We start from the raw sequence: 13,504 nt of genomic DNA on the forward strand, positions 1-13,504 counted from the left end.
AGGGGGAAATCATCACCGGTGGCCATCTTCATCATCCCGACGGCCAACACGATGAGGAGGGAGTAATCCACCCTCGGGGCTGAGGGTTTGTACTAGTAGCTATGTGTTTAATCTCTCACTCTTGTGTTCTTGAGATGTCACGATCTTGATGTATCACGGGCTTTGTTAATATAGTCGGATCATATGATGTTTCCCCCCTCTCTATATTGTTGTGATGAACTGAGTTTTTCCCTTTGATATTTCATTGTTATCATATTGAATACTTTTATGGATTTGAGAGCACTTGATATATGTCTTGCATATGAATACTCGTGCTGACAATGGGGTATCATATTGATTCACTTGATATGTGTTTTGGCACTCAACTTGCGGATTCCCTCTGTAACATTGGGGTAATCTATGCATAGGGATTGATGCACGTTCTTATCTTCTGTTTCTCCGGTAGAAATCTTGGGGCACTCTTTGAGGTTCTTTGTGTTGGATTGAGTATCATGAACCTGGAATTATTTGGTGTTAGTTTAGTACTAAATCTTGGATAGATCGATCGGAAAGAATAGGTTCGAGGTGGTTTCGTACCCTACAAACGATTTCTTCGTATGTTCTCCGCTAGATAGGAACTTTGGAGTGATTTTTCGTTGCGCGTTGTGGGATGGCTATATGATCCAACTATGTTAGCATTGTTGAGAGATTGCACTAGCGAAAGTACGGACCCTAGGCCTCGGTTTCAAGCATTGCAATACCGTTTTGTGCCCATTTACTATTTGCTACCTTACTGTTTTTATTTATTCAGATTATAAAAATATATTTCTACCATCCATATTACACTTTTATCACCATGTCTTCGCCGAACTAGTGCACCTATACAATTTGCCATTGTATTAGGTGTGTTGGGGACACAAGAGATTTTCTTGTATTTGGTTGCAGGGTTGTTTGAGAGAGACCGTCTTCTTCCTACGCCTCCCACGGATTGATAAACCTTAGGTCATCCACTTGAAGGAAAATTGCTACTGTCCTACAAAACTCTGCGCTTGGAGGCCCAACACGAGTCTACAAGAATAAAGTTGCATAGTAGACATCAGGGTGCCATGCGCATCCCCAAGCTTAGGCTCTTCTTACTCCTTATTCCTTCATCCATCGTGATCTCACCCAAAACTTGAAAACTTTAATCACACAAAACTCAACAAAACCTTCGTGAGATCCGTTAGTATAACAAAGCAAATCACTACTCTAAGTACTCTTGAAAACCCATTCATATTTAATTTTTGCATTATATCTACTATATTCATATACCTTATACCCTCCAATACAAACCATAGATTCATCAAAACAAGCCCACAACACAAAGAAAACAGAATCTGTCAAAAACAGAACAGTTGTAGCAATCTGAAAACTTCTCAAAATTCTGAAAATTAGGACAACGTGGGAAATTTGGATATCAATCTTCTATAAGAAAATGAGTATTTTATCGCGCTTCTATGAAATATTAAAATTGTTTTACTAGGCACAAATGTTTCTGTTTTTCAACAAGATCAAATCAATTATCACCGAACATGATCCCAAAGGCTTTACTTGGCACAAACACTAATTTAAACACAAGAAACACAATCATAACAGTAGCATAATTGTGCAAACACTCAAGAACAAGAAAAGAAGACAAAAATAAATTTTATTCATTGGGTTGCCTCCCAACAAGCGCTATCATTTTACGCCCCTAGCTAGGCATAATATTTCAACGATGCTTGATATGTCTCCAACGCATCTATATTTTTTATTGTTCCATGCTATTATATTATTTGTTTTGGATGTTTTATATGCATTAATATGCTATTTTATATTATTTTTGGGACTAACGTATTAACCTAGAGCCTAGTGCCAGTTCTTATTTTTTTTCCTTGTTTTAGAGTTTCGCAGAAAAGGAATATCAAACGAAGTCCAAACGGAATGGAACTTTCGTGATGATTTTTCTTGGACCAGAATACATACAGAGGACTTGGAGTACACGTCAAGGAAGCCACGAGGTGGCCACAAGGATGGAGGGCATGCCCAGGGGGTAGGGTGCGCCCCCCCATGCTTGTGGGCTCCTCGTGACTCCACCGACCTATTTCTTTCACCTATATATTCTCAAATATTCCCAAACCAATCAGGAGAGCCAGGAAAACACTTCCACCGCACAACCTTCTGTACCCGTGAGATCCCATCTAGGGGACTTTTCCGGCATCCTGTTGGAGGGGGATTCGATCACGGAGGGCTTCTACATCAACACCATTGCCTCTCCGATGAAGAGTGAGTAGTTTACCACAGACCTACGGGTCCATAGCTGGTAGCTAGATGGCTTCTTCTCTCTCTTTGATTCTCAATACCGTGTTCTCCTCGATGTTCTTGGAAATGTATTTGATGTAGTACTCTTTTTGTGGTGTGTTTGCCGAGATGCAATGAATTGTGGATTTCTGATCAGCTTATCTATGAATATTATTTGAATCTCCTCTTAATTCTTATATGCATGATTTGATATCTTTGCAAGTCTCTTTGAACTATCGATTTGGTTCGGCCAACTAGATTGGTTTTTCTTGGAATGGGAGAAGTGCTTAGCTTTGGGTTCAATCTTGCGGTGCTCGATCCCAGTGACAGGAGGGGAACCGACACATATTGTATTGTTGCCATCGAGGATAACAAGATGGGGTTTTCATCATATTGCTTGAGTTTATCCCGCTACATCAAGTCATCTTAATTAATCTGTTACTTTGTTCCATGAACTTAATTGTGACGCCCCTAATTCAATCGTACACTAATCATACACACAAACGTGTACGATCAAGATCAGGGACTCACGGGAATATATCACAATACAACTCTACAAACAAAATAAGTCATACAAGCATCATATTACAAGCCAGGGGCCTCGAGGGCTCGAATACAAGAGCTCGATCATACACGAGTCAGCGGAAGCAACAATATCTAAGTACAGACATAAGTTAAACAAGTTTGCCTTAAGAAGGCTAGCACAAACTGGGATACAGATCGAAAGAGGCGCATGCCTCCTGCCTGGGATCCTCCTAAACTACTCATGGTCATTGTCAGCGGGCTGCGGTAGTAGTAGGCACCTCCAGAGTAGTAGCAGCCGTCATCGACAGTGGCGTCTGGCACCTGGGTTCCATCGTCTGGTCGTAGCAATCGAGTATAGAAAAGGAGGGAAAAGGGGGAGCAAAGCAACCGTGAGTACTCATCCAAAGTACTCACAAGCAAGGAGCTACACTACATATGCATTGGTATCAATGAAAGGGGGTAATATATGTGGACTGAACTGCAGAATGCCGGAATAAGAGGGGGATAGCTAGTCCTGATGAAGACTACACTTCTGGTCGCCTCCATCTTGCAGCATGTAGAAGAGAGTAGATGGTAAGTTCACCAAGTATCATCGCATAGCATAATCCTACCCGGTGATCCTCCCCTCGTCGCCTTGTGAGAGAGCGATCACCGGTTGTATATGGCACTTGGAAGGGTGTGTTTTATTAAGTATCCGGTTCTAGTTGTCATAAGGTCAAGGTACAACTCCAAGTCGTCCTGTTATCGAAGATCACGACTATTCGAATAGATTAACTTCCCTGCAGGGGTGCACCACATTTCCCAACACGCTCGATCCCCTTTGTCCGAACACACTTGTCTGGGTCATGCCTGGCCTCGGAAGATCAACACGTCGCAGCCCCACCTAGGCACAACAGAGAGGTCAGCACGCCGATCTAAATCCTATGCGCGCAGGGGTCTGGGCCCATCGCCCATTGCACACCTGCACATTGCGTATGCGGCCGGCGAGCAGACCTAGCCTCCCTTATACAAGAGCAGGCATTCCAGTCTAACCTGGCACGCGCCGCTCAGTCGCTGCCGTCACGAAGGCTTCGGCTGATACCACGACGTCGAGTGCCCATAACTGTTCCCACATAGTTGGTTAGTGCATATAGGCCAGTAGCCAGACTCAGATCAAATACCCAGATCTCGTTAAGCGTGTTATTTTGAAGTAACCGCGAACGCCGACCAGGGCCAGGCCCACCTCTCTCCTAGGTGGTATCAACCTGCCATGTCGCTTCGCCTCAAGGTAACAGTCGGGGGCCGTCGGGAACCTAGGCCCACCTCTACCTGGATGGAACCACCTGCCCCTTCAGCCCCCACATCCGAATCACTTGCGGGTACTCAACGAGCCGACCCGACTTTAGTCACCACCTGTATAACATGTATATATGTATGTATATACCCGCGATCACCTCCCGAGTGATCACGGCCCAATAGTATAGCATGGCAGACGGACAAGAATGTAGGGCCACTGATGAAGTACTAGCAACCTATACTAAGCATGTAGGACGGCAGGTAAGGTATCAACAGTTCTAGCAACAATGACAGGCTATGCAACAGTATAGGATTAACGGAAAGCAGTAACATGCTACACTACTCTAATGCAAGCAGTAGAGAGAAGAGTAGGCGATATCTGGTGATCAAAAGGGGGGCTTGCCTGGAAGCTCTGCAGACAAATACAGATCATCGACGGTGAAGTAGTCGATCACCGGATCAAGAACGGTCTTGGCGTCTACCGGAAAAGAAGTAGCGAAGGGGGAACACAATAAATAACAGAGCAATCAATTGCATCATAAGGCAAGACATGAAAATACGCTGCGTTAGGGGTGAACTAACGTGGTACTACTTGATATAGGCGGAGGGGAAAACATCCGGGAATGTTTTCCCGGAGTTTGGCATTTTCCGGACAAACGAAAGAGGGGAAAATGTTCCATGTTCATCATTCTAGAGGCATGTGATAGATGGACGGAGCGCATATCCGGATTCGCCTTATATTTCTGAGCAACTTTCATATATATATACTATTTTCATCCGACTTACGGATTATTTTATATGATTTTTCAAAGTCTTAACAATATTCTAAAATTCCTGATTCAATTTAATTGGAAATAAAACAATAAACACTTTTGTCATCCAGTGCTACCCTGGCCTATGTGTAAGACAGTGGGGCCAGGGGTGGTCCAGCCAGCTGGGTTAATCAACAGTTGACCAGTTAATGTTGACTGGTCAAAATGGTAAAGGTGACCCACATGTAAGTATCACATGTGCTAGCAAAAGTAGTTAGACTAAAATAAACTAGAGGGGGCCACATGTCATTGGGCCAACTAAGTCTACCTAATACGGGAGTACTAAACAAATCCTAGTATTAAACCAAAGTTTTGGCTGGTTGTAGGCATGCACAAGAGCATGCAACGCATATGCAAGAGCATTGGATGCTCGTGTGCATGAATGCATGGTCGTCCATGGCCGAAGCATAGCATGACGAGTGCAAGCAGAAGGCCATGGGCCGGCGAGCAGCGGCGGCGGTGTCGGGGGTTGGGTGCGACATATGCCAAAGGATGGCTTATCATGGTGGGGGCGAGTAGAACGTCGCCGGTGCCTGGAAACGGGATGAGGCGTAGACATGCACGTCGGCGAATCTTACCCAGCTTCAGGGCTCTCCGGGGAGATAATACCCCTACTGCTGCTCTACGGGGTCTCCGCATGATCACTATAGCAAAGTGTTTACACGATCGCTCCTTGAGCTGTTTCCTGGAGGTAGGAGAGGGCAAGGCTAGCTCTCTCCCTCCTATATGATCTGGTCTAAAGCTAATAGGTTCCAACCCTTTGCATGGGTGCCCTGGGGGGTTTATATAGGCCTACCCCCCAGGGGTATAATGGTAATCCGGCTGGACACGGGCCCACCCGTCAGTGCCTCTGGCTTCCGTCTTCTCCGCCGACTGGTGCGGCCCGCCGACTGGTGGGCCCCGCTGACTGGCCAGGTACGGAGCCGACAGGCCGTGTCCGCCGTGGGCAGGTCTTGCCGGCTGCTGATTACTGTAGCCGTGCTTCTAATGACGTAGGCTTCATCATGGAGTCGTGGCAACAGCCCCGCCGCCTGGCGGGCGATCACTATTGCCACTCTCCGTCACATCTGGTTAATGGCGCGTGGGCCCCAGGGGAGGAGCTGGCCGACTCCCGGGGACCGACTCCCAACGAGTCCGACTGGTGGCGCACTTGCTGTCTTCTGGGGTCCCGCTGGCTGGTGGGACCTGCTGCCCCAAGGCCGTACGGACAAGCCGTCGTGGGCGCAGGATTCGGTCCACCGGTGCTGATGGCAGGGCTGGCATGGCAACAGTGCCACGCCGCACGGAGATCTCCGCGAGTACGGCGTACTGTAGCCATGCCTGCCTCGGGAAAGGGGTGGGAGCAGTCTTCTCTATAGCCACTCCCCTGTCATGTCCCTCTTGATGAGGACATGGGGTTTTGCTGGAGTCGTGGGCCGACTCCCCAAGGCCGGCTTCTCTGGAAGTCGCCAGTCAGGAGTCGGCTTACCCTGAAGTCGTCCCCGGGACTCGGCCGCGAGTGGGCAGTTAGCCGTCTTGCCGCCGACTTCTCGGAAGGCGGCCCTTCATCCTAGAGTCTTGAGGGGCGCAGCCTGCCTCGATGTCTTGAAAGGTTCTGGGGCTCGGGTTGGCCTACCCGTGGCCCATCACTCCGACAATAGTCCCCGAAGCTGGTGAAGCGCCGCGGACGATCGGCCGAGAAGCCTCAGCAGTTTCTCTTTCCGGGTGCTCGACACATGGTTCTTGGCTGACTTCTGCCGGGCCGGCTAGAAGGAGTCGGACTCGCCCAACTCCGACTCGCACAATATTTTGAACGTCGCGGCAGGATCCAAGTAGCGTGCTGGCTAAGCCTCCACGCTGCCGCCCGTTCCAGGCCTGTCACGTGATAACACGTGGCCGGGCCATTCTGCCAGCCTACGCGCGCGATGGGACAGGCCCGTAGGCGGGGCCCGCCACTACCGCGCCTCGGCGCCCGAGCGGATCCGCTGTGGCCCAGGCGAATGGTTGGGATTCCCGTGGAGTTACTGCGCGCAGTAACTTTGTCGTGGAAACGTGGGGGTCGTGGGGTCGTGAGCGCAGTAAATCCCACGACCGCCCCCTCGGCTTCGCAGCCCATGAGGCTATAAGTAGGGGGAGGAGGGGGGCACGGCAGGGCTCGCGCGCCCCTCCTTACCACTACGCCTTGCTCTTCTCCTTCTTCTTCTTCTTCCTCTCCCCGCCGTGCGCCCAAGCTCCGACGAACGCCGCGGCGATCAGCTCACGATGAGCTCTTCTTCTGCCGCCGCGCCTCCCCTGTGCGCTCCGGCACCTGGGACGGCTCAGAAGTTCATGATGACCACATTGAGTTCCTTCGCAAGACTCGTCGGCTCCCCGGCGAAGATCACGTGCGGGTGCGTCTTGCGCCGAGGAGGGAGATTTCCCCCGCGCCGCAGGAGGGCGAGCGGGTCATCTTCCGCTCGCACTGCCTGCGCGGGTTGGGGCTGCCGGCGAGCAGCTTCTTACGCTCTTTTTTGGAGTTCTACGGCCTCCAGCCGCACCACCTCACGCCCAACACGGTGGTGCTATTGTCCGCCTTCGTGGCCTTGTGCGAAGGCTTCCTTGGAGTCCTCCCCACCCTCGAGCTCTGGGGGGATTTCTTCTTCTCCAAGCTCGGCACCCAGGCTACAGGCGTGCCGGCTCAATGCGGCGCTTCCATCGCCGTGCGAAGGTCAGGGGCCGACAACCCCTTCCCCGCCATCTTGCCGATAAAGTCGGTGAAGATGTGGCAGCGGTCGTACTTCTACGTCAGGAGCATCTCCGCGAGGGGCGACTGGGTCAACCTGCTGGCTTTCGAAGCCAGCCCGCCGGCTGGGAGACTGCCCAACTGGTCGTACCGGGCCAAGTCACTGACGCATGCGGGAGCCGGCACCGTCACGCGACTCTGAGTGCTGACGCAGTCGGAGGGCTTGACTGGTCCAGGCCTGCTGGCCGCCTTCGTGGCGCGCCGAGTTCTTCCGCTCCAAGGTCGCCCCCACATGATATGCCAAATGAGCGGGCACCGTGACCCGAGTCGGATGTGCACCAAGGACATGCCTCACGAGGAGGTGGCCTACATGGTGAACTACCTCTCGGACAGCAAGCTCCTCGAGGATTGGCGGTTCGGCAAGGAGCCGTACTCCCGCGCCAACCCCCCCTCCCCCCCACCCGTAGTGAGTTGCCTTTTCTTTCTTTGGATTGTCTTCTTTCTTGCCGAGTCTGTTTTGTGCGACCTGACCAGTCGGCCTTGGTCAGAAACCCCTCCTCCATCCACCAGCCGGCACCTCGGGGCCGGCCCGCGAGTTCCTTGCTGACCGGGCAGAGAGCGACGTCGACGACCCCGATCTGGGAGCGGCGGCTTTAGAAGACGACGCAAAGGGAGGAGGAGGAGCAGCAGGTGGCTCCAGGCCTTCGGCCACTTTTGCCGACTGGCCTGACGACGAGGCCGAGGGAGAAGTCGCTCCCCGCCAACGGCCAGGAGCCAGCCAGCCTGGCGCAGGCTCTTCTGCCGCGCCGGGTGCTCCAGGCGGCAGGAAGAAGCGTAGGGCCGTGCCGACCTTGTTCGTCAATCGGCCGAAGAAGCCCAAGGATTCGGCTGCGGCGACCCGGCGGGACGAGGCGGCTGTGAAGGCCATCCGCTTCCGTAAGGAAGTGAAGAAGCCGCCACTGGTCTCCGCGTGAGTATTCCGTCTCCATGCTTTATTCTTTCTTTGTGGCTTTGTCTGAGTCTTTTACTTGCTTCCCTTGCTTCAGGGCTCCCCTCACAATTGAGAGGGTTGCCGCCGCCTCCGTCATGGGGTCAACGGAGACGTCCGCGACCACTCGGCGGATTGACCCCGCTGCTGACCTCCGGGAGGCGATGGAGCGGAATGCGCAGGAGAAGCGCAACGAGGAAGAGGCCGCCCGCCTGGAGAAGGCGGAGGCCGATAAGGCGGAGGCCTCCGCCAAGAAGAAACTGGCGGAGGCCGAAGCCGCCGTCGCGATGAAGCGGCAGGCTGAGGAGGCCGCGCGCCGCCAATCGGCGGTGCTTGTTACCCCGCTGAACTCTGCGCCGCCGCCTCCAGAGTTCACGGGGCAGACTGGGGAAGCCGGCCGCGAGAACCCCATCATGGAGAAGGAAGGCGGCGACTCCTCTACGCCGGACATGATCGTTCTACCGCCGCCTCCACCTCCGTCTGGGAGTGTGCAGGGCAAACAGCCAGCGGACCCTCTGGTGCCGCCGACCGAAGACAAGGCCGTGGCGAGGTTACTCCTCCAAGTCGGCTCGCCAACGCGCCGCCGTCTGGAGAAGGCGACTTCGGCACCCTGCCCCCTGGAGGCCAACACCGCCAGCTCGGCGATCCCAGACGCCGAAGCGACGAGCGTCGCGCCCATTGGGTGGGTGCGAGGAGGCGGCATAGGGCCGCTGAACCAGGCGCTTCTGGACGTCCAGGCGAAGCTTCGAGCTGAGGGCGACGCCATCCAAAACTGCACCAAGGCGCACCTGGCATCGCGGGCAGTCGTCCGGGTATGTTTTTTCTTTGGTCCTTGTTTTCTTGTTCCTCTCTGTGGGGGCGCGCCAGCGCACCCACTGGGTGTAGTCCCCGAGTTTCGGGCCGGCTGCTGAGCAGGCGGCCCAGAACTCCAATTGGTGAGCTCCGGGTACTAACTTTTGTCTGAAACACTTGTCGCGGGACTACCACAACCTCCGCGTTACTGCCTTCAACCGTAACATTGAAGAGCTGGGCAAGCGGACCGCCGACTTGTCGGAGAGCCGAAGTAAGTCCTTTTTTCTTCTTTGCGGGGGCACGCTGGCGCACCCGCGGGCTGTAATCCCCGAGATTCGGGCCGACTGCTGAGCAGTCGGGCCGGATCTCCCCGGCGACCTTCTTTATTGATGACTTAACGCCTTCTTTCTTCCTTCTCTTCAGAAGCCAACGTTGTTCTTCAACAGCAGCTGAGCGACACCAACTCCGTGTTGCGCGCCAAGGGGGAGGAGTGCAGCAAGCTCGCCACAGAGCGCGATCTGCTGGCCACACAATTGGCAGAGCAAAGGGGGCTGCTTGCGAAGACGCAGAAGGAGGCGAAGGAGGCGGAAACCGCCCTCCTGGCCGAGTTCGCGAGCGAGCGCTCCTCCTGGACTGACAAGGAGGCGATGCTGGCCTCCGGCTTCCATGAGATTGAAGACATCGTTGATGGTGAGTTTCTTTACTTTCTTTCTTCGAGCTGCCGATTATAAGTTGTGCCGACTCCTGGTTTTTGACTTGCTTCTTCGTTTCTTCCGTCTTGGCAGACTTCTTCCCTGGGCACTCACAGGACGCCATCCAAGCCATCGAGGCTGGCCGTGAAGGTCGAAGGGCGGAAGGTGCAGAGATCGCCGCTGACGCCCCCCGAACCCTTAATGAGCATATCCTGAGCATCGAGGCTCGCCTTCGGCCGACTCACCGGATGCTGCGCCGGCTTCAACGTGTCGGCGCCCAGGCGATTGCCGCCCTGTGGCCGGACATGTAGGCTCCGCGCACCCCCAGCCTGACTGCCGACTGGCTAGAGGTCGCGGCTGGTCATCTTGAGACCTGGAAGGGTTCCTCAGCCCGAGCTAGAGCGCGCCAGGCCTTGGAGTTCATCAAGGCGTGGTATCCGAGGCTGGATCTAGACCGGCTGGCCACCCTCCGGTCAGAGGCCCAGCCGGAGCTGGCAGCTGTGGAAGACGCCCTCGTCAAGCGTGCTGCGGTGATCGCCGAGTACACCGACACCAGCATCTTCGTCCCCGAGCGGTCTGAAGACGGCAAGGAGGTACCGCCGGAGTGGTTTGGGATGAACCCAGACTACGGCGAGGACTCGGTGGAGGTGATCGGCTCCAGCGTCAAGGAGGAAGGCGAGGCGGAGGACGGAGGCGAGACGGAGGCACCAGAAGACGGAGCGGACGACCAGCCTTAGCTCGACCGCGCCTCCAGCAACGAGCCGCGTGCGACCGAGCCGACTGCTGCCGGAGGCGATCAAGCCGAGACTGCCCGGCCGGCCGCCCCAACGCCTGACGCCGCCTCCTCCTCCGACCCTCCGAATCCGTCTGCCGCATCTTAGGCTGCCGCTTTATCTTTATTTTATCTGCTTTAGTAGTCTCTGAAGAACTTGTTAATTCGCACAATTCCACCCGCGGGGTGTATTTTGAACTTCTGCTCGAAGATTCGGCCAAGGGCCTATGTTATGTAAATATTTATCTGAATTCTATCTTTTCTTGCTCATTGCTCTTTTGGCTTTTTTTTTCGTTGCCGCTTTTTCTTAGTTGCCTGCCTTGCCAATCGGACAGCCGCTCTGCGGACTGCCGCTGGATCAAATGCTTGGCTACTTTGGGAAGGCAAGTACTTAGCCGTTTTAGAGTTTCTGAGCAAGTTGAATAGGAGGCGGTGAGCCGACTGGTTAACAGTCGGTTTGCGAGAAAAAGGCTAGAAGCCGGCTTGAGCTATGTTTTATGCTTTGAGTCCTTAGCCATTTTTCATGCGAGCGCCCATTCTACCTTACTCCTGCTCACCGTACAGTCGCTCTGCAAGCTGCGGCTTCTGACAGGAGACGGTTTAGGAGTTACACACTACTTGTCCGGCTGCAGGAAGCATTTCATAGTGCAAGGCGGCAAGTCCCCGGGCCGACTTGTCGAGCCCGGTGCCAAGCGGCATAACAAAGAGTAACATACTTGTAGGCATAATTTTTATCATACAGACAAAAGAGGGCAGTCCCCGAGCTCGTCTCGGGGGGCCCGAAGTCTTGGTACTTAAATACAAAAGGTGGCGTGGTACATACTGCGTCAACTGTAAAATCTTCGGAGGAGATTTGCATTCCATGGCCGTTCTGTCTCCTTGCCGGAGTCGTCCCTCTTGCGTGCTCGGGGCTTCTGAGCGTCAATCAGGTAGTAGGAGTCGTTGCCCAGCACTTTGCTGATGATGAAAGGGCCTTCCCAAGGCGCCGACAGCTTGTGCTGGCCGGCTGTTCGCTGGATCAGCCGGAGCACAAGGTCGCCTTCTTGGAAAGATCTTGGCTTGACCTTCCTGTTGTGGTATCGGCGCAAGCTCTGCTAGTAGATGCTGGACCGGCTGAGTGCCAAGAGCCGGCCCTCTTCCAGCAGATCGACGCCGTCTTGACGTGCTTCTTCTGCTTCCTCCTCAGTGTACATGGTGACTCGTGGGGAGTCGAACTCTATGTCCATTGGGATGACGGCTTCGGCACCGTAGACGAGGAAGAAAGGCGTGAAGCCGGTTGACTTGTTTGGAGTCGTGCGCGGACTCCAGAGGACGGCTGGCAGCTCGTCGAGCCAGCAGCCAGCTGAGCGCTCCAGAGGATCGATCAACCGGGGCTTGATGCCGGACATGATGAGGCCGTTTGCTCGCTCCACCTGGCCGTTTGACTGTGGATGGGCGACGAACGCTAGGTCCATTCGGATGCCCTGTGTTGCGCAAAAACGGGCCAAGGCGCCTTTGGCAAAATTTGTGCCGTTGTCGGTGATGATGCTGTGTGGTATGCCGTACCGAATTGTGATATCGGAGATGAAAGTCACGGCAGTCGGACCGTTCAGTTTCTTGATTGGCTTCGCTTCTATCCACTTGGTGAATGTGTCCACTGCGACAAGTAAGTGAGTTAAGCCACCTCGTGCTGTCTTGAATGGTCCCACCATGTCTAGACCCCAAACTGCGAAAGGCCAGGCAATGGGGATGGTCTTGAGTGCAGAAGCCGGCTGGTGCGGCTTGGAGCTGAACTTCTGGCACCCTTTGCATTTTTGGACCAATTCCTTGGCCTCTTCTAAGGCAGTCGGCCAGAAGAAACCGTGTCGAAAGGATTTTCCGACGAGTGCTCTTGAAGCCGCATGGTGGCCGCACTCGCCTTGATGGATATCTTTGAGAATTTCTTGGCCTTGCTCTGGCTCTACGCAGCGCTGGTAGACACCAGTGACGCTGCGCTTGACCAGCTCTCTGTTGACTATGGTGTAGGCTGCCGCTCAGCGTTGTACTTGCCGAGCTGAGGTCTCATCAGTCGGCAGCTCTTTGTTCACCAGGAATTTGAGGATGGGCTGGGCCCATGAGGGTGCTGCTATTTCTTCGACTGCCAGAACTGCGACTTGGACGAGGGCGGTTGGGCTGGGAGGCGGTGGGTTGGAATCAACAACCGCTTGCTAGGTTAATGAAGTCCCCAGGCCGACTGGCGCGGTTCTTGGGCCGAGTTCTGGAGTCTTCGAGTCCGCCGCCGCAGTCCCCGGGCCGGGTACTGCGGTCCCTGGGCCGGCCTCGACTGTGCCGGCTTTGGAGCCATCTGCCAAAATCCCCATGCCGTCTACCGAGGCTCTGGAGTCGGATCCGACTTCTTCGGGAGGAGCCGGCACAAAGATGGAATCTGATTCTGGTGAAGGCTTGACAAACGGCTTGAGGAGGCGTTGAAGGGCAACGCCGGATGTTATTGCTTGGCGGGTAGAGCCGATTCGTGCCAAGGCGTCTGCTTGGTCGTTGTCGTCTCTTGGCACATGGAGGAACTCGCACCCCTCGAAATACCCGCTGAGTTGCTGCACGAGGAAATGGTAACTCGCCATGTTCGCATCTTTGGCGTCCCAGTCGCCAGATGACTGTTGGACCACTAAGTCC

General features: G+C 54.1%; 1 long non-coding RNA gene across 1 annotated transcript in view; it reads right to left on the reverse strand.

Annotated features, from left to right (window-relative positions):
- Positions 1-2,860: 2,860 nt before the first annotated feature.
- Positions 2,861-13,504, reverse strand: part of LOC147965516 (uncharacterized) — a 63,999-nt gene continuing 53,355 nt past the window's right edge. The window contains exon 3 of the long non-coding RNA XR_015608383.1: positions 2,861-3,158. This is a non-coding gene — a long non-coding RNA (uncharacterized LOC147965516). The remainder of the gene's footprint in view (positions 3,159-13,504) is intronic.

The sequence above is a fragment of the Triticum urartu genome, chromosome 6A (assembly GCF_056163025.1).
Source record: "Triticum urartu cultivar PI428250 chromosome 6A, HENAU_Tu73, whole genome shotgun sequence".
Classification (NCBI taxonomy): domain Eukaryota; kingdom Viridiplantae; phylum Streptophyta; class Magnoliopsida; order Poales; family Poaceae; genus Triticum; species Triticum urartu.